Here is a 26,909-nt window from a genome sequence, read left to right on the forward strand (position 1 = left end):
TTGTGATGGGGTGGGACCACACTTCTTTGCAAAAAGCCAGAAGATTATTTATCTGAAATCTCATAATTCACTCATTCATACCCTTATTCCCCAGCCACAAATAATAACCCCACTCCCATTACACCTCTTCAGGCTGCTCCATGACAGCAGGGCAGTAACATCCTAATTGCTCTTACATGTGAGGGTAACTATAATGGGTTCTGTGGTGGAAAGATGATTTATTTTCCTGTGTTGAAAGCACAGCTGTAAGTACACAGACCTTCTCTGTGCTTTCTCCTGAAACAGCTCCCTTGGCTTCTCAGGTGTCTCGCCACAAGACAGATGAAACCATTTTCTCCCTCCAAATTAGCAGATTTGCCTGAGAGCTGTCATCTGCTCTTGCAAAGCAGTCAGACAAGGAGACATGCTGTGAAGCACTGATGCTCTGCACGTTCTCCTCGGCTGCTCAAAACACACAGACAAGTATTAAACAGTTTAGGCTCTGGCCCAAGCAGAATCAGCTACTGAGATTGCTCCCTGACCTACTCCCAACTTCTGACTTCCCTGTGGTTTTTACCTCTTGCTGCCCAGCACATCCAGCAGTACAGTGTGGCTGATTTTACAGAAATGCAGCTGCACTCGGTGAGTGTGATCTCTCTGAGAGACACTGGCAGGACATGTAGGGCCTTTGTGAAGAGCTCTGTTAGCCAGGTGCAACCAAGTGTCTCCTCCCCCTGCAGATGGGGTTGAGTGGGAGTGGGAAGGAGAGAGAATGACAGGAGCTCTCTTGTGCAGAAAAGGGCAGAATTTGAGCTGTGTTTGAAATTACTATTTAAAAAGCTTGCTATATACTTTGATGGGCCACTGAGAGCAAATGGGCAGGAGATACAATTTTATTATTCAAAAAAATTATGCTGGTTAGCTGTTGTGGCACTGGAGTAACTAAAATCCTCTTGGAATAGGCCCTGGTTGTTCCCCAAAGACAAATGTGAAGATGTGCTCTTCTTAGAGTAATGGTGAGAGGTTACAGCTCTGACTGTATGATTGCTTTCATGTTACAAAGCGAGAAAAGCATGAATGAAAAAACCTCTACCATCCATTAGGGAGAAAATTGGCTGGGAGGTCCACAGCTACAGAGAGATTAATCTCCATTTACCTCCATCAGAAATAGATTCCGTGCCTGTGAACACCAGCCATGTATTTCTCTCTAATCCTCCTTTCACAGGCCAGGTCACACCAGCTCTGATGTGTTTGGGGACAAACCAACTATGAAATCCCGAGCAGCTTTCCCAGCAAGAAGATTGTTTCACAATCAAGCAGCTTCATCATTTTTGCCTCTATGCTGGGAGATAGTTTGGCCTCATTCTTCTCATGGCTCTAAGCCCACAACATATGCAGCTGTGCCCAAGCAAGTCCTGTGTCCAGCAGGATTTGATGATAGCTCATCTCCAGTCCTACAGTGATGATCTGTGGTGGCTACATACAGAAAGAGAGGCAGGATATCTACAAACAATACTGAGTACCTAAAACCAATATTGTTATCTTGTTTAAAAGATATATAAAATCTCCAGTGAATTGGATTTCATTTTTGAATCCTGCCTCCTCTGTATCTAGAATTGCCAAAATGTGTCATGCATGACAGTAGGGTTAACCCAAACCAGTTGAACTCTTTCAATAATGGCTCATCTTTGTTTCTAATAGCTGCTAAGACCTGCTTCATGTTTTGTTTATATTTTTAACAAGCATCCAGTGTCAATGGGACTTCATTAAACAGGGCTGTTTTTTGGTTTTTTTTTTTTTCTGTAGTTCTTGCTCCAATTCGTGTTTTGTAATAATCATGCTTAAAGAGGAAAGAAATGTCATGTCCCAAGCCATGAGGGGGGCATGTGTCTAAATATACAAAGGAACTGGAGCTGTGCAGCAGCAGGAGAAGGAAGAAAATGCCAGATCCTCCCCACAGTCACTCAGAGTTTACTAGAAATAGGAACAGTTGCATTGGGCCAGAGCAAAGTCCACTTGCTTGTTATCTCTCAGATGCACAGAGGAAGGACAAAAGAAACCTTGTGTTTGTGTTTGTATGTGTATATGTGTGTGTGCCCAGATGTACTCACATGTATGTCAGACTGTCCTCAGAGGTGTATGGCACACAGAGCCAGCAGTCACAAGGTGCAGGAAAAAAATTCCAATTAGTTATCAGGAGAATTTTTAAAAAATTCCAGTTAGCTATCAGGAGAATTTCTTCACATCTGTAAGGGCTCAGAACCCAGCTGGACAAGGGCCTGAACAATCAGGTTGGGCTATTTTTCCAGGGATTAAACATTATCACCTCCAGAGGGGTTTTCCAGCCTGAATTATTCTAACTCATATACATGTATATACATACACATGCACATTCACATATAGAGTTTTGAAATATATGAAGATACATATATGCATGTCTGTGGCACATTCCCTCTTCATATTCTCTATGGAAAAGTGTGACATAACCTGTTGCACTGTTGGCTAGTCTTTTCAGAGAAAAGAGAGAAGATCTTTGGGACAGGACCCCCCAAACACAAGTGTTCAGCAGTGCTGTTCATGCAAATTACTCCTGAGCTGAGCAGGGCTCCTGGCATGGGCCAATCTCATGAAAAGGTGTGAGAGACCCATTTTAGAACTATAATTTGAAGTCAAACCAGAGAAATCATGCTACAGAACAGATTCCCTGTCTAGGTGACCAGTGTAGCTACTGGATCTTTCTTTTCTGAGACGGAGCAAGTGTTTGACCAATAGATGAGGATGGGTGCTGTGGAACTGGAAGGTCAGATACAGGGGAACCTGAGGATGACCCTTCCTCTGTAAGGAATGATAGTGTGAAATGAACACTGTGCATGAGGGAGTGAAGGGGCTGTTGCCTCTTAAGCTCTGGTTTTAGCTCTTCCTTTGCATCCTATTACCTTTTGCACAGAAACTTAGTTTATTTCTACATTCTGCTTGAGCCTAAAGCAAATTATAAGTTTTGTTCTTCCCCTTGTGAGTGGGTGGGAAGCTTTTATTTCAGAATCTTTGAAATAACCAGATTCAATTTCACCCTCATAAATTTGATCTCCTACACACATCCCCTTACTAAATAAGCAAATATTTTTCCTAAAACCAGTTTGGCTTATTCCTAGGTTGACCTTTTGTCAACAAAACATGAAGATATTATCATGATTGGAAAAACTTCTCTCAGGCCCATAAACTGTCAAAGAAAAAGGGGAGAGAGGAGGAAGAAGAGGCTGGGGCTTAGAAACCTCATTTTGGAAATGTCAGTTGGGCAACCAAATAGCATGAATCATAAAAACAGTGAAAGAGGCAAAGAGACAATGTGTGAACAGTTATTGCAAGGAAAGAGCTGGTAAATCATTGTATATTTAACAATCTGTCCACTCGACTGGGAAATGATGTTTCCCTGGGTCCCATGGCACAGCCAGGGGTTTTCCAAGCAACAGGCTGGGCTCAGCTGGCACAGAGTCCTCAGGCCAGCCAGGGCAGGGCATGGCACTGGGGTGCCTTGCAGGGGTCCTCAGCATGTGTACCATCATGAATGGCTCGTGCCAGCTTTGCCAGGGAGTCCACCTGGGATGTATGGGGTCCCTCCTCCAACCCAAGTGTGGCTGCCAGCCTGGCAGGGAATCCTCATGTGCCACAGGTGAGGGGGAGCTTCTCCAAGGTGCCTGCCACCTTCCTTTGCCACCAAAATCAAAGCTAATGGATGCTTGCTCTTTAGTCTCCCAACAGGAATTATCCTGGTCAGGAGTGCAACTCCTGCTGCCTCCTCCAGAAGTCTTCCAGAAGATCTCCAGACCTCTTCTACCTCTGCTGATCCCCACAGGTCCAAGCACACAGGTTTGACCCATGCTGTGGCAGGATTCCCCAAAGCAGCCAAGGGCACAAGCTGGTCTCTGTTTTTCCTTTCCTTTCACATGCCCAGGCAAGGGTGAAATGAGGAGAGTGCTCTGCCCATGGCTTTGGCAGTTTTAATGTAATTGAGAGGAGAGGCCTAGGGAAGCACAGGAGAAATGGTTCTGTAAACTCCAGAGTGGCACAATTCCTGCTTGCTAGTAGTCACACAGGACTCAGAAGCAGCAGGAAGGATGACATATCCCAGTGACCTCTCTTGGATGCGCTATCCCAGCTGACCCAAAGCCCTCCCATCACAGCAGCATGGACTGGCAGCTATGTGCTGTTGGGGAACCAGGAAGGAGCCACCACCAAAAGAAATTCCCTTTTCAAGGGATTGAGAGGCAATTGCGCCCTGACAGATTTTTCCTAATCAACCCCTGATATCAACATTTTGGATCAACCAGCAGCTGCTTTTCCCTGTGATCCTGACTGGATACAAACACGAAAGCTTAGGGGACAGTCCAGTCCAGTCCAGGCTATGATGTCCTGGAGCAGTCTGGCTGTCACTGTTCAGGGAATCATCCTGTCCTGAGCTTTGCCTCTGAGCTGTCCCCTCTCTTCTGGTGGCACAGGCTTGCTGTGATATATGCACGTGTGAGGCATCACTGGCCAAAGGAGAAAAAATGTGAGGAAACTCACTGTGGAGTCAGGTTAGGTCTGTTGCACTGACAGAGGTTTCTTCCTTGTGGCAAAGCATCACAAGGAGGAGGCAGCTGGGCAGCCATGGGGTCAGGCAGGGTGGTGGATGTTGGAGCTGAAGTTGCTCTGACCTGCTGCCATCTTTTCCTCCTTATCTTAGACAAGCTGCATCCCAAACCAGTCCCTGTGCATCACCACCACCAGTCACATCATCAGCTTCAAACTGACACAGGAGAACTGCTGGAATAACCAAATGCTCATTCTACAATGCTGCCCTAGAGGGCCAGGATGTCCCAAAAAGTGCTCTCAGGACAGGGTGCAGGGCAGACAGTGCCCATTACTGGGTATGGTCAGTGAAGTGACAGGAGTCTGTCTCTGCTTTGGTGCTCATGTTCCAGCTTGCCAGGCTGGGTGTCTCCCTGCCATCACAGAGGGGAGAGAGGAGGGGGACATGACAACACAGTTCTTAATAGATTTAGAGAAATGCTGAAGCTGTAAATCAAGATCTTCAATGCATTTCATCTCCTTCCCTTTCAGTACTCAGCAAGAAAATAAATGCATACCCAGGAAATCAGGAACAGATGCATGGGCGCATCTTGGGACACATAAATTAACATGGAACTGAGGGTAGGCAAGAGAAGCAATAAAGGCTAATTAGACCACACAGGCACCACCAGCATGGGACTGTATCTCCAAATGTTGCCAACAGCCAAAAGGTCCACAGCAAAGTGAACTCTTCCATTTTCTTGTGGTTACAGTCCAAGGACAGGACATTGGCTATGAGAATCTGGTGCTTTGATGACTGGATGGGTAGTGATGTTCCCCAAGAATAAACAATTACCGAGGGAAATGAAGTATAAATAAAGCAAATGCCCTGCTTCCCTCCTTTTGGGGCAAATTCCCTCTTCCCACAGCAAGTAAGCTGTGAAACCAGAAAGAAATTAGAGCAGGTATTGGAGAGCCGTTGTAACATGTAGCTGCTCTTGGGTTTGAGGGTGGCCAGCACCATCATATTCCACCCTGTATGCAGAAAGTTTTGGGTTTTTTCCTACTGAAGCTATTGAAGTTGAGACATTTTTCTCTTGTTCCCAGTGCTCCATAAGCCCTTACTCAGCAGTGTCCCTGAGCATCAGCCTGCAATGTTGTGCAGAACACAATCCTGCAGTGCCCACAGAAAGGAGTACAGCCACGATGAACTCCTCAAAGGAGCAGCAGCAGTCCTTAGGTCCCACAGAGTCTTGAATGGCAGAGCAGAGTTTGGCTCTGAGCACCTGGAGCATCTCAGGACCATGTGCTCACCAGGCTCCCATCTTGCTCTACAAGTTTCTGCCTTGAAAATGCTAGACCAGCATCTTGTGTGTGCTTTACTAAAAGGTCAACTAAGCCTTTCCTGAATAAACTGGAGGCATCCTGTGGCACAGTCACCACAGTGATTTGTACTTAGGCCCAGGTTAAAGTGAACCTCAGCTCTAAGTGCCTGTTCATTCCTTTACATTCCCCAGTTTGATTGCACACACTGGACTGCAAATACAGGAATGTTATGGTTTGTGTTGCACTTTGTACATTTGCTGAGCACTGCTGGATGCCTGGGAGCTGCATGGACTGCAGGCTGGCAAGGACTGTGCTGTGTCAGAGCACACAGATATGGCTGCCATGCCTTAAGGACACCTGAGGTGCTACCACTGTCAGGAAATGGGAAAAAACAGCGACACAAACACAGCAGTACTGCCCAGCACTGCTGTTGGGAGGGGAGCTCTGCTCATCAAGCACTGTGGGACACCTGACCCTCTCAGGTGATCACAGCCCAGCAGAGCTCCCAAAATATCCCCACTGCTCTGCTAGGCCATGCTGGTTTCCTCCATACTCAGCCATTAAGGCAGCTTCTTTCCCACCATGCTCAAGGACTGAGATGGCATTGCTTTATCCAGAACCATGTGCAGTTTCCCCAAGGTGCTGTTTGACATGGACTCTTGCCCAAGGCCTCACTTGCTCCAGAGAAGTGCAAGCTGCTCTCCAGTGAGACCAAAGCATTTGCTTAATATCTGAGTTAATTCCTGTGCTCCCCAGATAGGGCAGAGATCAGGCACTTGGAATAAAGTCTCTGTGCAAGACCTCCCTACCAAATTACAAATGACAGAAGCGTGGTCTTTCTTTTACCCCTTCCCTCCAACCACAGTCGGTATTGCTCCTCCTTTGTCTGTCATTTACCTCCCTTGGACATGATTTTTGCAAGTCCTAGAGGCATTCTCCTCTCCTCTCTCCTCCTGATGTACAATGCTCAGCCAATTTGCCCACACAGTCAGGAGCTGGGTTCCATCAGGCCTCTAGAGTTACCATGCTGCTTCAGGAGCTGCCTGGAGAATGTTCTGGAAAGGCATTGCCGGCTGTCCTTCAGCGGTCAAGCACTTTGGTGGGGTTTTGGCATGAGAAATCTGAAAGTAGCACCAAACCACAGAAGGTTTGGGTGGGCAGGGACCTTTAAGGATGACCTGGTACACCCCGCTGCAGTGAGCAGGGATATCTCCAGCTAGCTCAGGTTGCTCAGAGCCTGGCGTGGTGCTGAGCCTGATGCTGGCCATCTTCAGCACAGTGTGTAGCAAGGAGGGATGTGGTACTTTCCATTGTCAGAAGGGTATTTTCCTCCATGTCCTCCATAAAAAAAATATTTTTTATTTCCTCAAAGTCTCCAGATCAAAAGGACTATTTCCCCTCCTACCAAACAGACCATCCTATTGCATGTAGTCTCAAAAGTCACCTCCCTGAGCAGCCTGCCCTGGTGAGTCTCCCTCTTTCAGCACAGGACAATGAGAACAGAAGAGACCTGGGCTGTATCTAGTCCTTTGCTGTCACAGGCAAAGGCCAAAACTTGTCCCTAAAGTCCTCTGCAGAGACTCAGCTCTGCAGAGCTGTTCCGGGCAATGTTTGGTTAGCAAGAGTAATATTTTTGTTAAGCATGAATGAGAATCAAACATCAAGCACAGGTTTCAGTTCTGGTTTGGCATTTCCTGAGCAAAACCCCAACAACATATGAAATCTTTAAACCTTCAGGTCTGCATTTCACACTGTCTCTCGTGTGAGTGTGTGCCTCCAAGCAGGCTGGCTTGGTACTCTGCAGCGTGGCAATAACAAGCTGGCATTTAGCTGAAAGACCCTGCTCCCCTGTTTCACCCATTGAGTGAGTCCCAAGGTGAACAACAGGCTGTGGAAAGGTTTCTAGAAATCACTTGGGGTCCTGCTGAAAGCAGCCACCTCTGAGCATATTGCAGCACGCACTGAATGGCTTCCAACAATGTGAGAGCTCCATTTGTGAGACTCCGAAGGAAATTGCATCCAGTTGTCATTGCAAAAGAGGGAATGTAAGGCATGCACAATGTAATTATTCCCACTGGGAACTGCCAAAAACAACAGGGTGGCACCCCATTGCTGGGGGAGGAGGGGGCAGAGGACAGGGGGGAGAAGCTGTAGCCTATCTCCTGCTGTGTGTGGCCAGGACTTTGATGTCCTGTCTCCTCCAAGCACAAGCCCATCCCCACAGCATCTCAGGCCCTCCCGGTGCTGCAGGGAGCACCAACAGGGCTGGAGGCACAGGGGAGACCCATCAAGGAGCCACAAGCTCTTTGGCTGCCTCGTGTGGGAGCAGGGACCTGTACTCTGGAGAAACAGATGCCTCGGGGTAAGGCCACCAGAAAACAGTTTGGAAGGTCAAAATTTCATTTACAGCATGTTATCAGCAAATCACCTGGTTCCAAGTAGGTATTTATGTACTGAGTTCTCAATTTAGCAGGAAATTGGATATCTAAACATTTTTGAGGATCTGTATGTAAAATGAGAACAACAGCACCTCAGATTTTAAGACAGGTATTTCTGAGGTGACAGAAGCTCCTCCTGGTGAGCTGGGCAGCGCAGGCAGACAGAGAGGGGCACTGCTGTCCTTCACTGGGCTCTCCCAGCCAGGACTCACACTGGAGGTTCTGTGCCACCACCTCTGCTGCCCAGAGCCCTTCCTGGCTGTGCCCACAAGCCACAAGGGCTCTGCCTCGGGGAGCTCGCTGCCTTTGCAGAGGTCCTGGTGCAGCGAGCCAAGGACAGCCATGGCTGGGTGGTCAGGCTGGAAAGGCCAGGGAAAACACACATCTGTCAGCTGTCCCAAGCTTCCCCACCACCCCTGGGCTCTGCAAAACATCCTCAATTGTCACTAGGATTTGAAAAGACCTGGGAAGCAACACCTGGATCAAATCTACACTTCATTAACCTGTAAAATGTCCTTTCTTCTCTACCCAAGCTCTTCTCCTCCCAGTGTACAAAGCAAAAAATAGCAAAGAGCTCTGGGGGAGGCTGGGCTTGGAAGAGGCTCTAAAGAACCTAATCTCCTTCTCTTGTGTATGTTTTTGCTCTGTAAAGACTTTGTATACATTGTTGCTCCAGATGTCGGCAGCAGAAGGGAGCAGCCAAGCTGCAGACAGCAGCAGCCACAGGAGAGGGATGTGATGGACACCCTGCCCAGCCAGGGGACGTCCTGGCAAATGTGGCACTGCCCTCCTGTCCCTGGGCAGCACCCAGCTCTGCTGGAATTCACAAACCCATTCCCAGTGCTGATCCTGCTGGCAGGAAAGACAACCGGGCCACTGCCAGTTGAGAGCAGCAATGTCTCAGCTGCTCTCCCATGAGGAGAACAGCTCAAGGGAAGGCCTGGATGGGTCTGAGCAATGGCTGGAGCTGGATGTTATTGGCAGGACAGCATTGTACCAGCTGCCAAAATGCAGGAAGCGTCCCACAAATAACCAGTTGTACATGAAATGGCCAAAGCCTGCTGATTAATCTCCAGCATCAGCTCTAGATTTCAGTAGTTGTTTTGATCTGTGTATTAAATATTCCCAGTGCCTTCCTGAAAGTACATTTGCAGAGGTTTAACAGCAATTAAATTCATATGTATCTCTTGCATGGGAGCTCAGCTTCACTGAATATGGTTTCAATAATCAAGTGGTATTTTGTTTACATGCTGTAATTATGATATTAAAATCTATTCCTAAACCTCACTGCAGACAGATTTTTTAGTGTATGGCAGCCTTTGCAATGGACAGCATGATGCAGAGGTAAAAGGTGACAAGGTAGGTGTGGGGTGAGCACTCATAAGATGATCCAACACCACAAACACAGCTGAGTGGGGTTCCTGGCATCCAGCAAGAGGGCCACAGCTTCCAGCTCTTCAGCTGAAAGCTACTGGATGGCTAGCTGGAATCCCTGAGAGACAGGTACTAACAGGGGACTTATGTGGGATGCTCTGTCTCCTAACAGGGTCACCAGATGGATGAAGTATTTCTGCTTATAGCTGTGGCTTTAAGATTCACACAGCTAGGGCTCACACTTAGCATGAAGATTATGCTCCCCTAAAGTGATAGGAAGTAGGAACCCAAATCTTAGCCCTTTAAATTTACCCAGGCCTGCTAGGAAGGGCTCAGAGTTGCAAGGGGAATTTACCATTTGAAGTAAAGTTTTCTGGAGAACCATAAATCAAGCACAAGGTACTTGATACCATCTCTGGCTCAAAAGCCTTCAGCACTTTCCCTCTCTGGATTTGTATCTCCTTCCTTGTGGCTGTCTTCTCAACCTGCAGTGTAAGCTTTTGTAGAGAAGTGCTCTGTTGGTACTGAATGCTTGATACCCAGAGATTTTGCCTTACAAGGCACAGCCAGTGCCCCAGTGAGGACACACCCAGCCCTTGTAGCCCAGGAGATAATCAGTTAAGAGGTGGTGAGGAGAAGTATTTGAGATCTTGTATTTTCTCTCACTTGTGAATGTGGACAACCCTGCCCCATTCCATGGCAAAGTCAGATCACGATGATGTGAACAAACCTCCTTCAGCCCACTGGAACTAAGAGAAAGAGCTCAATGCAGGTGAGTAAAGGTGAAAAGAAGTTGTAGTTTATGCTTCTCATCTCTCCACCTCACAGCATGTGCTTTTCCCTGCTGCCTCCCACCATCACCCCAGCTACACTGCAGAAAGGAGTGCCTGGAGACTGGTTTGGTGGGAAGGTCAGCATATAAGTATTAAGTGAGGGCAGAAGCTCTGGACAAGCCCCTGCATGGACCCAGGCAGTGTAGGTGCATTCTGTGCCTGCCCACAGCACCATCACAGCCGGTGCCTGGTCAGATCCTGCCAGGGCCATGCCAGCCTTGCCATGTCAATAACCTGGACAGCACGGCCCAGGCTCTCTGGGCTGCATTACATGACCAGCTGAGCAGGATCCAAGTGACTGCTCTTCTCTTTAAAATCTGTGGCCACAAAAGAGAGTTAATTTGTTTGTCATGTGTTGAGTTGATGACTTTCCTCCAAGCAGAGGAGCTGTGGGAAGAGAAACAGTCAGGGGCTGAGATGAAATGGTACCTCCAGCACTGAAAATGAAGCAGATTTGCCTGCAGTGAGTTTTCCTTTCCAAAAGCCATGCCTGGATAATCTCAGTTTGTACCTAAGAGATAGCAGAGCTGTCAGGACATACTGCGTGCGGCCGCACAAGGAAACACAGACGTGACCCCTTGGCTCTCAGGAACAAATGTAAGGGGGAGGGGGGAAAAGAATTAGCAGGGGAAGAAAGCAACAAAACCCAAATTCATACAGCAAACAAATGTGAGAGCTTCTATTTTTACTCAGTAATCTACATGCCTGGCCCCCTTCCTATTTCTTCCATTTTTAATCTACAGCAAATATCTCTGAACTGTGCTGAGACAATAAATCTGGGGCCCTTTGAAGGCCTTAGGCGGCAGTGCAACAACAATACACTTCATAAACTAAACATTTTGGAGCTTCATTTTCCCTTTGATCTGCAGTGGTACCTCCACTGCATGCGTGTGCACACCCTGAGGCACTTGCACATCCTGCTGAATCCACCATGCCATGGGAGGTTGGGATGCTCTCCACCACTGGTGATGGACACGAGGGAGGTCATGGATGGCTGTAACACACAACGTGCACCCACTCAGGGATGCACATGCGAGCAGAGCTCTTTTGGTAAAAGGACATTGTCAGAGATGTGACCACTCCAACACTGGTAAACAGCAGAATTTAAAAGGTCACAGTGGCAGAATTAATTGTTCAATGGTAGGGGCAGGAAGTGGTTATAAGCAATAGCTTTTTAAAGCACAGTGAGAGAAGAGGAAAGGAACTTTATTGCATGGTATCTTCCTTGTACCCACAGGAACCTCAGCAGGGTCATGCCCATGAGATCCACTATACAGCCTTCAGCCCTGAGCTGGCAGAGTGAGTGAGGGCAACAGCTCTTTGTCATCCTTTGTGCAAGCCTGCTCTGGACACTTTGCCTGTGGGGTTCACAGACAATTGTTGACAGTGGAAAAAGAATGATGTGATCCCTTCACCACTCTAGTGGCTCTATAGCTGAGTCCACTATGGCCTCCCACAGCCACTGAGCTGAAGGGATGCAGAGCATTTATGAACTGCACGTTAAACACCAGTGCATCACCCACTTAATTCGCAAATACAGCTCCCCTGGGCCAGTGAAATTGCTGTAGATTAGCAAGTAAATGGGATCTCTAAGCACAGCAATTTGGGACAAGAAATAAAAAAAAAAAATCCACAGCTCAGAGAAAGAGAGTGAAATCTGGCTGTGAAAGGCATGTGTGGCCCAGGCTCATATTTCCTGGTCACAGAAATGTGAAGGCCCTGTTCCATCAGCTCAGTCTCCAGGAGTCAATACTCACAGAGCTCTGTCACAGCAGGCTAGAGAGATCAATCCCACTGAGCCAGAAAAGAAAGAAGTGGTCACATCTGGAGACACCCTGACCTCTTCTCCAAGGACTCTCAGCCAAAAGCCAGCCTGGATCAATGGCTTACAGGAACTGATAGAACCACAGTAGGAGTGAGGAGATCCATGGGTGTGTCTCCTTCACTGCAAACAGATCAGCTGCAGCACTTGCTGTGTGATGGAGATGGTACATCCTGAGGAACACACAGAAGGCTGCTGCCTGTCATTCTTACCCATTTTCTGGATAATCCAGCCACTTGTTACCCTGCTATTGTGCAAGCATCAATTCAAACTCCAGAATGACAACTTCTACTGCTTTTTTAGGCTCATTCCTGACAACTATGCCCAGAATGGTTGAGCTGTCACCAGAAGATTTCCCCTTACTTAGTTGGTTCTGGGGAAGAGCTGCTCCAGGCACACACAACTGTGGGGCCAGAAGAGCAGGGCAGTAACTGCAGCTTTTTGAACCAACAGCATCCTCCAGCTCCCACCCTCCAGAAACCAAAGGGAGGACAAAACCCTGTCGTTTGAGACAAATTAATTTCCTGTGAAGGCTTCAGAGTGAGTTGAAAGCACAGGCAAGTGCACACACAGAGAGCCCAGAGCCTGAAACCCGAGCCGGAGCAGGCTGAAGCAAGCCAGCCTGATGGAGCGGGGAGCTCTCCATCCATCCATGCGGGATGCGAACCATGCTGCCCCACCTTGTTGTATTCATATTTCTAGAGTCCCAGCTCTCAGGCTGCCACAGCTCTCAGGTGTCCTGTCTTCAATCACGTCGGGGTCACCGCTTGTTGCTATTATATTTCTAGAGTCCCATACTGTCGCAGTCATATTTCTAAAGTCCTTTACCTTCTCGGTGATATTTCTTGGGGGCAGTTCTTCACAGCACAGACTTCTTCTGCTTGTTGCTACTTCTGAGTCAAGGCTCCTTCCAGGCTCTCCCTGACTGGCCAAGCCCACTCTCTTTTATCACAGTTATTTTCACTAGCTACAGCTGCAGCCCAATTAAGGACATCACAGCTGCAGCCCATCAAGAGCAATCAGGGCTTATCAGGGCAAGGCCTATATACAGATATTCAAATACAATACAGATATTTTACTAGGACTCCTACTATATTTCCCCCTTTTCTTTTTCTTACAGAGACAGGTTTTATATATTCTACTTACAATTATACAATACATATATTTTACCAGCTCTCGACTGTACAATACAATACAACTAGGACTCCTACTATACCGCCTCGGCGGGAGCCGGCCGGCAGAGGGGAGCGCTAGTGTTTGGACAGATGCAGGTCTATGTCAGAAGGGCTGAGCAAAATGCTGACCCTCCGCTGCACACTATGGATCCCTCCATAATAATTCTCCAGGCTCCTTTTAGCCATCTTAGAAGGTCTCGTTCTCCAGCTGCTTCTCAGGTCCTCTCACACTAGGTCTTCTAACCATGAGGATTGTCAAAGCCAAGCTTCAGGCAATTCTCCCTACCAAAATCAGAATATCCTTCTGAAAATGTAAGATTTCTTTTTAAAGGATTGAGGTCTTTGGTTCGCTTTCTTGCTGTGAAAGCTACACACAAGCTTCCCTCTCCCCTCAGGAGCCCTGTTGTCATTGCTTTGAGGATGTGGGAGATGAGAGCCACGTGTGAGCACAGCACTCCAGGAGCTGCAGCTCCAAGAGTATTCAGAGGGCAAACCCCAAGGAGAGGGGTTAAGTTTGTCTCTGGTGTCTCAGGTCCTGCACAGGGTATGGTTGTACAGTGCCTGGGAGCGGCTGGGGGTGGCTGGGATGTTCCCCCAAACAATTCATTCTGCTTTCAGACAGTGCACAGGGAGAATAAGTATGGGACTAAACACTGGCTACGTGTTCTGTACAGCACAGAATTTAGGGGTCAGAGGAGCTCAGAAATTAGGGCTGGAAAAGACTTTTGGAGGTTGTTTAGTCCACCACAATCCCAAGAGTGCATCAGCTATGCCTGCAGTGCTTCTGACATGTTTTTCCACCCTCTCATTTGAGACACATCCACCAATGGATTTCCATCACCCTTTTATCCATTAGTAGGGGTGACCTAGGACATGTTTAACAACTTGGGCAGGGAACAGAGAAAGTAAACACGGGAGTGACTTTACTTTCCAGGATGAGAGAAAAGAAGAAAGTCAAACATAAGTAAGGAGGTGGATAGGAAAGATGAGAAGAGCCACAAAACACTGCCAAGATTTGAAATTTTGTCTCCTTCCACCCTCCTCTCGCCACATGTGGGGGCCCAAAAGGCTTCCAGATGGTTGACAAAAGAAGAGTCGGGGCCATGTCAGCACCCCATGAGGTCACATCACTGCTGCAGCCCATCAAGAGCAACCGGGGGCGATGTGTGAGACCATGACTGTAAAACCCCTGTCTTCATCAGGAGCCAGCACTGAGCCCAGGAGCAAGGTCATGTTGTGGAAGACACATCCCTGGTGAGTGGCACTGCTCTCTCCCATCCAAACACCCTTTCAGGTTGTCAGGAGTTGGTGGTGTCCATGCCAGGGCCTCTCTGCTGCAGCAGATCTCCAGCAGCTGGCTCATTGCAGTGCAAGGCTCCAAGCCTGTTACAGCCCTGTAATAGCAGAGCAACTCCACTCGGTACAATTCAGCATTACCACTGCTGTTGATCTTGGCGTGTTATTTATCCATCTCCCAAGCCATAAATTTCCTTCCTGGACTCCGTGACTTGCTTTATAACCACACTCTTTGTGCTGAGACTGCAAAGCCCTGGGGGCAAGACCTTTGCCTCCACACTTTCTATTTAGGGCCATGCAGTTTTATGACACTAACAGAAAGAGTAACTTCCCAGATGACTTTGCAGCCATCACAGAAGTTTTTTTTAAATGCTACTTTTTTGGCTACTCAGAAGGTCACTGATAAGAGCAGGGATAAGCCTCAAGCCCAAGCTGCTACCACATGGAGATGAGGAGATCCTGGTAGCTCACTTGCAAATATGACCTACAACAAAGCATAAAATCTTTGCCCTGTTCTCCCAAATGGATCAGCATTAAATCTCCCCACCAGAATCTCATTACTTGGCTTCTGTTTCTCAAGTCTGAAGCCTTTAAGGAGGTGAGCAGCCCCACCACATTATCACTGCAGGCTCAGCTGCCTGCATGATCTCTGCATCAAGCTTTGGGAGGTGAAGCAAAAGCAGTGTTTGCACTGCACACATTCATGTTTGACTCCCAGAGAGGCCCCAAGCTCACCAGCCTCCCAGCTTGTGCACCAGGACCAGCATCAGCTGGCTCCTGCTCCCATCCCCATCCCAAAGTCAGCCATCCCCACCAGCCTTCTTGCTCTGGACCTCTGCAAGGGTCACTTTTCATTGGGGTGAGGGAACTCAGCAATGCTTTCCATCCCTGCCTGCCTCAGCTTGGAGGGGTCCCTTGAGTGCCCCATGGAAGGAAAGGCACATCTGGGCTGGATCACAGGGTGGTGCAGTGGCTTTTACAGCTACATCCTGCATATGTTTCTGAGCAGGACATGTATGCTCGCAGATCGAGATGCACAGAGCCCCCAGGGCTGAGGGCCCTCACTCACACAAGCCATCCCAGGCTGCCCCCTCTTTGGAGAGCTCAGCTGTGGACACCTTGGCAGGCTGGAGGTGGTGGGAGGAGATGCTCTGGCCCATGCTGTGGCTGATGCTTTCTCACTGGGCATGAAGAATTGCTTTCTTCTGAGAACAGAGGCCAAACGGAGGGAATAATTTACACCATTGGGAAGTGGGTGTAACACTGCAATTTACTGGCATATTGCAGCCACAGAGGCAGGGACTTTGCATGGATAAAGAGAGCTGTGAAGAAAACAAGGGAGGAGGCAATGAGGCTGAAAGTAAATCCACAGAGATCAATAATGTTACATTAGATTTATGCCAGTTAGTAAACCAAAGGTTGTGCTCTGCTCTCTGCAGCACTGGTTTATCACAGCTCCAGATTTTATGCCACGGTCACTGCAAGCAGGATCTGTCCCCTGAGGTTTTAGGAATAACCTCTTTCTCTCAAAACTCTTTTCTTTAGCTGTCTGTGGGTTGAAAGAAAGAGACAATGATGTGTGGATGGAAAAACAACCAAAAAAAAGAACTAAATTAAAATTAAAATGCAGCAAGACTCCAAAGAATTTACAGATGTCTCTCCTCTCCTTCCCCCCACTGCCTCTCCGTGGTCAGCTGTAAATATTTATCTGGCAGGCTGCAGTGAAAGGCATGGCCCAAAACACTTAATCACAATTCCAGCATGGCTGCCCTCCAGAGCACCCCAAACTTGGGGGATGGTGGTTTTTTCTGCAGCATTGTCAGAGGAAGGCACTTCTGTCCTTATGCAGGCAAACAAGCAACTTCAAAAGCAATTCATAACATCTCCATCATGGGCTGCTGGGTGCTTTGTTTGTCCTCTTCCTTGGATATTTTTTTCTTTTTAAAGGGTCTGGTTTCCTTTTTAAACCTGAGTGGTGAAGGTGGGCAAGCCCTGTCACCCCTGTCAGCACAGCCTGACGCTGATTGACAGGCAGAAGTGGAGTTGAAGTTGGACTGGATCAGTAAGAAGGTTTGGGAAATCTTCCCCAGAATCAAATGAATCATTATATTTCTGTAATTCACCCCAAACTGTTCCACAAGTACTGGTGGAACCTGACCCCATCTTCCCTATGAAGGGTGGCTCTGGGCTGGAGCCTTGGCAGCTTCCATAGGTCTCTCAGCAGAAATTTGGGACAAGTGGAAGCGCTGCTAGAGCCTGGCAATTGCAGGGGCTTTGCTTTTGAGGCTGACCAGCAAGAAACACCATTGGCACAGGAACTGCTGTGCAGCCACAGGTCCCTGCAAAATCAGGAGCATAAACCATGGGACCAGGGACTTGCGAGCCTCACTTCCCGGTTTTCACTGTCATGGTGAGTCTGGCCTTCTGATGTATCTCCTGCAAGAGAGATTTCCCCATCTTCAGCTGCACTGTTCCTCCCCACAGACAACCATTACATCAGCTCTAAAGCCTCTATATTTATATTTCTGCATCTCCTGGTGGCTCAGTCTCCAGTCTGATATGGAGGAGCTGGGAGAGGAGAAAGGACCATAACACACAAGGCTGTGGGTCCTCTGGAACTCACCCTCAGGGCCTTCCTCTATGTTTGCTCCTGCCCCAGGGGCTAGAGCACATAAAGAGGCAGCCAATGCTCACTTTGTGTCCCAGCTTCCAGCCTCCCCAGCCAATGTGTGGCAGAGTCTTCCTTGGGAGAAGAACTTAAATGTCCCACCAGAAGCTTGGTTGCTACTTCACCATAGTGATTATTGCCTCAGCTTCCAGATGAAACACAAACATATTTTGTTTTTACAGTTCTTTGCTATTTTCTGCAGGGAGTGGCACACTTTGGCCAAGCAGAGCCATGCATGACATCATATTTTCTTATTGGCCTTTACTGCACTGCAATTGCCTCACCAGTTATTGCCACTTACTGCCAAGTAGCTGTTTCACCACCTGATTATTTATCAGCCTGCCTTTATGCTTTCCTGGGCATTGAGATTCACTTCATTTTCTCCCTCCTCCTTGCCAATATTTCCAGTGGAAACGATGCTCTGTCAGCACATCTGCAAACATGCAAATTTCCTTGAAAAGGCAACCCCACTACTTGCTTCTTTAGAGCAAGTGATCAGTGACCACACAGATAAATTGGTCTGAGGTTAATCTATAATCCTGTCAGGGGCTGCTGCAATTTTTAACAGACTCAGAGCCTAGAGACTGTTAAAGTCCCCTCCCTCTAAATATAAATATATGATAATCTCAACATCCTTCAAGAAATAAACTCCCTTCTCTGTTGTAATAATTGCAACCTTGCCATTGCAATGCAAAGGGTACCTAAAAATGCAGACCAGCTAAATCCAAAAGTTTTCAAAACCCAGAGTAGACAGAGTTCAAACTACAGAGTTTTTTAATCTACTTCTAAAGCCAGTGCTATGAGATTTGAGGCCTTCTTTGAGATTTTGTAATCTCTGGGGCTGCCAGTATTGCAGCAGTTCACTGTGAGCACTGACCCCAGCTGCAGCACCATCAGGGGGCTGTAGGATGCCCTGGGTAAGGCAGGCTTTTCCAAAGGGCTCTCTTTGCTTTGACCAAAATGGACTGCTAGGTTTTTGTTGCACATAGGGCACTGTACCATGGGACATTTGCAGTCTCCCTAGTGCTGGTGTTCTCTGAGCCCACCCCACTGAATACACAGCATCAGCTCCCAAAATCCCAGCAAGTGCCAGGCCCACCTTTTCCCCTTGCAATGCAATGAATGGCAAGGTGCAGGGGCACATGGGGAAAGGCTGCTTACATGGCAGGGGGCATGGTGCCCCAGACAAGGGGTGAGGTGAGGGGTGGCTTTGCATGGGGACAGCCCCAGCAGTGCCAGGCCCTGCCTTGGCAGATGATGGGGCAGAGCTGTGCTCTGAGTGTCCCTGCTCTGTGGATCCCTGCTGAGATTACCCAGCTGCAATTCCCAGCACCTGCTCTGTGGCTGCTCCTCATGTCCAGCAGCCAGGCCCTTGGGGTGGCTGCTTCATCCATCACTCCCTGCTCCCCTGGGACAGCCAGCTGCTGCTGCCTTCATACAGCTGAGGCAGATGTGGCAGGGAGGGGAGGGCACGTGGGTAGAGGAATGTTCTCCATACTGCAGCTGCTGCCAGGCTGACAGCAGCAGCCAGAACTGGGCTTTCCCACGGTTCCTTCACCTTCCCATCAGTGTGGGGGTGAGGTGCCAGCCTGGCCCCTGGCTGCTGCCCAGCTCTCAAGGGGTGGGGAAGTGGAAGGGGCTGCCTGGGCTCAGCTGGAGCTTCTCTGCCCCAGACATTAAGCACGATGCCGTTTTGGCAATGCACTTTGTCCTCCTGTTTTGTGAGCCAAGAGTTTATAGACCCACAGGGAGAAGAACCTCTTCTTCCTCTTGGGCACTACCAGTCCTGCTTTTGGCTGCAGGCATCTTTGCTGCACACCCCTGAGCTGCAGATGGATCTCTGCTGCCACTCATTCTCTTGGCTTATCAAAGCAGGAAAAAAAGAAAAGAGAAATCAAGCAGATCTTTGCTGTTTGATTTTCCTATTCAGGAACTGATTTGGAACAGCAGTTTGTCAGCCTGGTCAGTGCCACCCTCCTGCCCACCCCCTATTTTGCCCAAGAATCAGCCAAGTGGCTGCTCCAAAGAGGCTTGTGTTGCCTGCAGGCCCCATAGTGATCTGCTGACTGGAAGGCAGCTCCACATGTTCCACCATCTTCAAGGGACATCTTGGGTCCAGGATCACATCAGCTAAGACACATCCCCATCTGCCTGACGTTGGTCTCAGGGTCTTTCTGCTGTTCAGATATACAGTGGCAAGTCTGTGCTGGCAGCTGTGGTGGGACACCTGGACACAGCATCAAAGAGAAATGGAACCTTCCCCCTGTCCTCACCAGGAAGGGAGTCCCCACCAAAGCTGCACATCCCCAACAGCCTAGCCCAGCCAAGATCATGACATGAAAGGATGATTTGAGCTACACCCTGTTTATTTCCATCCCTGCTCTTTCTGTCACAAGCCCAGGAAGCCCAAATTATTTACCTGATACAGAGGGAAGCAAGCAACAGGGTGATTCAGAGATCAAGAAACTTTTCATTTCTCAGAGGGACGGTAAATACTCTTCCTTTGCAGTAAGTGAATTGTTTGTAGTGCCAGCACCAGGACAAAAAGTGTTGTTCTCCTGGTTGATGTAGGATTGTCAAGGCCAGGCCACTTGTGAGCTCAGCCATCAGGCAGAGGCAATGCTGGCATCTCCAAAGCCTGATGGAGGTTTCCAACCTGTACAGGTCTTAGAAGATTAATTTCTGAGTGGCTGCTGTAAGGAAAGGGCTAAAACTTTGCCAGGCAGCTGCAAGATGGGAAGGTGAGATGAGGAGTTACCCCATCCATGGTACCCAGCCTCTTACAGTGGCAAGCAACCAGGCAGCAGATGACCCCAGCTGAGAAGCGCAAAGTGTCTGGTTCATGTCCAGAGCATTTCCAGACACACTGCAATGAGCCCTGGCCAGCCTCAGCTCCACAGAGCAGCAGCATCACTCACAGAGCAAAGGCCTGGTCACATAGGAAGCCCTTGGCAGCATCCCCATGTCAGCACCAGGTGCCTTTGGTGGCCTACCCTGAACTCCTGGGTCCAGAACAGAGCAGTTGATGGAGCAGCGTTCCCTCATGAGTGGGGCTGGAGAGGCACAGAGGGACTCACAGATCTCATCCTGCACACCCCAGATAGGGGTGAGGCCTGGTTCCTATAGCCCAGCCCAACTGGGCAAAGCCACTCAGCTGCCCCAGCTCCCCACTCTGCTGAAGGGCAGCTGTAACATCCTTTGGCACGTGGACAAAGCTCACTGAAGGAGCAATGGGAACTGTAAAGCCCCTCTGAATACTTTGTTCATGGTGTTTAGACAGCACTGCCTAAGGCACAAAGAGATTGGATTCCCATGGCCACAAATTATAGAACATGTTCTTCTTTTAACTGGTGCTTCAGATGATCCCAGGCACGTGGGATCAATTGTGGTGGTTAACCACCCTGCAGCACCACCTCGAGCACTCCAGTTAGTGCTGACACTTCTGCCACTTGCTTCCCTCTCCATTCCAGCCACAGCTGAAACTCTTTGTGCAACCAATGATTCCTCTAAGGACCTGAACTCTTTGCTTATTCTGTTCTGCATTTCAGCTCCAAAGGGAAGATCTTTGTGCAGAACCAGTGGGGTTCAAAATTATCAAGAAAATTCAGTATTTTGGTGTGCACAAGTAAAAGCCTATTTACCTCAAATATTGTGCTGTCTCCCAGGGGCAATCATAGGGCTACAGTTTGTGGAGCACAACAGTAATGAAAGCCCCAGAAATACCACTGGAGATGGGAAGGTCAGGTGATTTAATAGGAACCATATGTGCTGCCCCAAGTTTTCTGAGTAATCCAGCTTCTGCATGTCCTCGCTGCATTACAGACATGATGCATCATCTCCCCTTTCCTTGGCTTCGTTACAGGGACTGAATCTCCCCCGAGACCCTAATTGCTTCAAATGCTCTCTGCTCTATTTATATTTGATTTTACCCAGTGGTTTCAAGCAATACTGATCCTGAATGACTGTTGATCTAGGGCTGGACCCTGACTGACATCTGCTTTGAAGGAGTTGTGTGCAGGTCTGTTTGAGTAACAGGGCAGAGAGGACTCTGCTCTTCAATTAGAAGATTTATAATGATCCAGCCAATACAATGTTTTTCTTCACAGACAGAGCCATGTGACCACGATGGTTTTCATATCTGTGGAATTAGTTTCAGGCTGATGTGTATCTTTCCCCTTTCTTTGTGTTGGGTCCTTGCCTCGGTTTCCCCCTCACAAACTGGTCGTAGCTCCCCTCACTTGGGCCCAAGTGCCGCCGAACCTTGATAACCCACCCTGTCCTATCTGAAAAGGGACCTTTCCAGCCCTGCCTGTGGAAATAACTGCAGCAGGCCCCACTGCTGGCAGCCCTGGCATCTAGAGGTCAGCAGAGAGGGGGAAGGGAACATTTTGGGCACAGCAGTGCCTCCCTGCGCCGCCACAAGGGCTGGGTGGTGGCGGAGGGCAGGGGCAGCAGGAGCACGGGGAGCAGACAGATGGCTACACAGCCAACCCGGCTATTACCGGAATAAATTGGGTAAATCACAGGCTAAGCAGTTGCTCTCCCTGCGGTAGAAGAGGATGTGACACTGTGATTGAAAATTAGCAGCATCTCAGAGGCAATCATGGCTGGGACCTTGCTGTGCTGGGAAGCTCCGCTCAGCCGGGTGTTGCACTTGGACTGTGTCATTACTGCACCTTAAACCACGAGAACAAAGTGTTTGGGACATGCTAATGACACCAGGAGAAACAGAAGCATTTTGATTTGGTAGTAATTGTAGTAATTATTTGCTACCAGGGCAGATATGAATACAATATAATGGGTCTGATTATTTATCAGCATTCAACACCAGAAAGAAAACAATGCCGGTAAATAGCAGAGGGTTTATTCTGGGGAACTGTTTAAAGCCAAGAAAGGACAAAACATCTCTGTTCAAAACAGGGCCCGTGGAGGCCTCGTGGCAAAGATCTAAAAAAGGTTTTCAGGCTTCACAAGAGCTATATATGATTGAGGTTTGGCCCAGATGTGTTTGGCTTGGTGGCACTGCCAAGGCCAGGTTTGCTGAGCAGCCTGCCCTTGGGCAAGACCCTGACCAACACATTGCCAAATGTCACCCCTGGCAAAGAAACCACCCAGGGTAGAGCATTTGGCAACCCATTTTGGAAAAACTTAGCAAAGATGCTTCAAAGACTTGCAGGAGCACACAAACAGGAGAGCTGTAGGCACAGCAGGACAGGTCTCACAGCAGCAGCACTCACCATCCCTCAGTGGGCAGCAAAGGCCTGTGTCACACACGCACCCAGGCCACTAGAACAAGGACAGAGGCTGAGCAGCCTGCCTTGGGGTGCTGCAGGACATGCCAGGGCAAGGCAGGCATTGCTCCTAGGGGATCCTTTGGTAACGTTTCCCCCACTGCAGATGGCAGCCACGTTCCTTATAAAGGGGCTTTGTTGTCCCCATTCACCTCCCTAGCTGGCATCCAGCTCCCATGGCACTTTCAGTTCCTCCACTCATCCAACCTCAGAACTGCTCTGCTGTGAGTATGTCGGAGAGGAAAATCAGTTGTCTCTGCAATCAGCTCTGGCCAACCTACCAACAGACCCAGCTGTTGCCACAGCAGGCACTGATGTGAGCAGCCACAAAAGCAAACAGATCTTTGGGCTCCTCATGTGTCTGGAGCTGCCTGCACATCCTGCCCCAGGCTAGCTGAAAACATGTGGTCAGCTCCTGCCAGGCTGGCGTGCAGCTACAGCCAGAGTGAGCTCTCAAAGCAGCTACAGCTTCTGCTTCCTCACCCCCTTGCTTGAATAAGCCCACTGAAGTGTAGCTCAGGAAATGGTGCGATACCGACACGCTTAAATGTTCTCATCAGCACGGATGGTACTTCTGCAGAGCCTTGCTGCTCCAGCTGCATCCTCTCAGGTGCTGGCTTGAGGTTTACCACGTGAGGGTTACCCATCACTGGAGGATGCTTGTCTTGCTTTCCTAACCTGTTCCTCAATTTCAAAAGATAATTCCATGCATAACACACCCACCATAAGCCTGCAGCAGTGCTCAAACCAAATTTACTTTGTTCCTATGACACATGAACACTGGCCTGCCACCCAGGACAGACCTGACACCCTTCAGAAACCTGAGCTATGCCTTTGTGTCCAGCCTCTGCATACAGCCACCGTGGATGATCCAGGCTCAGCCTGGCTGTGCCAAGGGATGTGATGGATGCCAGACAGCCCTGACGAGCCAGGGCTCTCCTGGCAGGCCCCAGCACCCCACACTGAGGGCAGAGAGGATCTGTAGGATGCCCATTTGCAGCCATGCAGGTACATCAGCGAGTGGCTCAGGAGCAGTGCAGGAGGTGAAGGGGGTCACTCCCAGCCTCACCATCAAACACGAGGGCTGAGTCACCACTGAGGCCTCCCCAGGGAGAAATTCTTGGAAGTGTAAAGGCAATGAACATGCACACAAGGTGGTGCTGCCATGGCAGGGTCAGTTGCTGGCGCATGTGCCTGTTTGGAGCTACTGGCCCACCTGGAACCCTGGCAGGAGCAGACCCTGCCACTGAGGAGGGGGCAGAGATGGGGCTGGCACACAGTAACCTACCCCAGAAAATGCCCCTAAGTCACCACCCTCCTCAACCAGATGTGGCATTTCTGCATGTAGTTTCCTAGGTAGTCTTTTTCTTTTTTCTTCTTTCTTTCTTTTCAAGTCTGTAGCAGTGTAAAAACCAAGCAGCCACAGCATCCTGTGGCAAAGGGTTCCCCAGTGCAACCCCACATTCTGTGCAGATCTGCCTCTGGTTGTTTGCTTTGAACCCACCACCTGCTACTTTTATTTGATGTTCCCGAAGTTCTTGTCTGAGAAGCAACATACAATCACACTCTAATTTGTATTGAGATCACCTGGTCTTGAGTCACTGATGTCCACGTGTGTGCTTGTTTTTAATTCAATGGTGAAAGCTCCCAAGTGCCTCAAGATCAGGCATAAGTAAATTTTTCTTCACTTTTCCAGTCATTACTGGTGTGATACTCTGCCAGTTATTACCATAATGGATGACACTGCAGAAACAGGAAAGAAACACCACCACCCTTACCTTGGCATACATAACCCATCTGTATGTCCTCCATGCACCACTGTCTGCAGCCACCTGGGAACACACAGCCTCATTCACACCCCTCCCCTGCACAGACCCTTCTGCCCATGCTCCAGATGCACATTCACCAGCATCCATCCTTCCAGAACCACACTTGCAGGCATGCATGCCCCTTTATCTTTACTCCTCCAACACATCCTTCTAATTAAAATATAACGAATATGCCATAAATACAAACACCACAGGTACATAAATACCACTGTAAATGCACTGTGTCTATATACCCACACTTTATCAGCACATATCCCATTCAATCCTAACTTGATACACACCCTTGAATGCATTCTTCCACCCCACACCTCGCCTCAACATGCTATGCAGCTTCAGGAAGAGCAAAGGAAAGCCCAAAGCTGTTTGAATGAGATGGTCTGTCCAGCTGGAAATTCTGCTTCTGTTTTTCCTGTGCCAAGCCATGTTTCAGTGGCCTCCATGGAACGTGAGGTGAGAACACTTGCCCCAGCAGCACTGACAGTTTTGCCCATTCTCCTAGTCAATCCCATAGGTAGGCAGATGGGTCAACACTCAGCATGCACCTGGAAACAGGGTGGGTTTTCCAAGCAACACTGCACTTTGCTGCACAGAAGGGTGAGTGTGCCACAGATGGGCTTCACATGGAGCCCTGCCACAGACTGAGCCAGGCAGGTGAGCACAAGACACCCTGCTCATGGGGGACTGTCAGAGGACAGAGATTTCTGCACAAATGGAGCACAGTGAGACAGAAATATATATATATATATATATATATATATATATATATATATATATATATATATCACATGTGTGCATGCGTGTACATACATGTACGTCAGAAAATGTTTGGACAATGCCAAGAAGAGACAATCCTGTGTGCTGGCTGCAAAGGGACTCACTGAGGCTCAGGGCATACATGGAACAATCCATTTTGCCACTGCTGGGATCGTTCTTCTCTGCTATTTTCAAAAGGCCATAGCATTAACCTAATTAATTTACTTTAATTGGAGAACAGCATTAGCTTAAACGGTCCTGCTTAAATCGTAGAGGAGCCGTAGCCAAGCTCTCCAAACAGCCGCTTGTCCCCATTCACCCTCCTGCAGATGGTTCACACAGCTGAGCTGCACTTTGGCACAACAGCCCTGCTCTGAAGGGAAACACCTGCACATCTCCAAGCAAGAGGGCTCAGAGCAGAGAAAGGACTCGGATTAGAAGTTACAGGCTGTCCTGCTGAGCCAGGACCCAGACCTGGTGGGAAGCCAGGAGCTCCAGCAAAGCAGAGGTCCTGAGGGACCCACACCAACCTGACCATGCTCACAGTGCTCAGACCTCAGCCAGCATCCCTGCCCGCTCTGGCAGAGGAGGAAGTGTTTGCCCAAGCTGGTTTGAAACCCACAGGGGTGATCAGCCCTGCAGGATGGATGCCAGAGGCAGAAACAGGGGGCAGTGGCTACAGCAAGGACCGTGGCTCAAAGACCAGGTCAGCTGATACCTTCTGCAGTGGGCTTTGGGTAACTGTTCCCACATGACAGGGTCTGGCATCTAAAGGAGGCCAACAGCCCCCACTCTCCTTTCTACATCTTCCTCTCTCTCTCTTTACATCCTCCTGTCAGTAACAGTGGTAGCTACAGCTGCAAAGTACCCTGTAAGATCACCATGAATACCCCTAACCTGCCTTTCTTGAGCTTCAGAGTCGTTGCCATATTGCAGTTTACCATTATTTCTGTTCCACCACAAAAGCTGCCCTGTTCTGTCATTAACCCAGAGCCCCAGCTTGCAGGGAGAGATGATGGGTGGGCACGACTAAATCCAACCAGATGCTGGCGGCCCAGACAAGAGCCCTGGGGCAGCAGCAGCAGCTCTACCCCCATCTCACCCTGGCCACTGGGCTGGCTGTGCAATGCCAAGCTGTGTGCCAGCTTCCCACCCTTCACTGGCTGTACCCTGGCTTTGGAGCACTGGGTGTCCATACCCCAGCCTAGGGGATACAAGGGCAATGCAACACTCTCTCTGAATGCACAAAACAGACTTAGAACAAGCTTGACCTGGCAGAGGCCTACAGATGCTTAGGGTTTGTGCAGTCACAGCCACCAGCATGGTTTTGAACAGCATCTGGGGCTCCAAGGGCAGTTGTGCTGAGGGATCAGGCTGTGCTGGAAGACACATCCCAGAGGAAAGCATTCAGTAAGGGAGGTACAAGAGGAAGGGCTCGGGGGAGCCAGCAAGGCACCGTACAACCCTTGCAAAATTGGCCCAGACCAATTAACAAGCTGCAGCTGACAGAGAGGGGAGGATTTCAAGATAAGAGAGATGGCAAGAAGCCTAGAGGAGATGAGAGCTTGGAGGGAAGA

The 26,909-nt window shown here is 48.9% G+C and overlaps 1 protein-coding gene across 1 annotated transcript in view; it reads right to left on the minus strand.

Moving 5' to 3' along the window:
- LOC134415959 (uncharacterized) overlaps window positions 1-26,909 on the minus strand; it is a 103,457-nt gene that overhangs the window by 15,319 nt on the left and 61,229 nt on the right. The gene's annotated exons all lie outside the window — the stretch shown is intronic.

Source organism: Melospiza melodia, chromosome 3, assembly GCF_035770615.1.
Source record: "Melospiza melodia melodia isolate bMelMel2 chromosome 3, bMelMel2.pri, whole genome shotgun sequence".
Taxonomy (NCBI): domain Eukaryota; kingdom Metazoa; phylum Chordata; class Aves; order Passeriformes; family Passerellidae; genus Melospiza; species Melospiza melodia.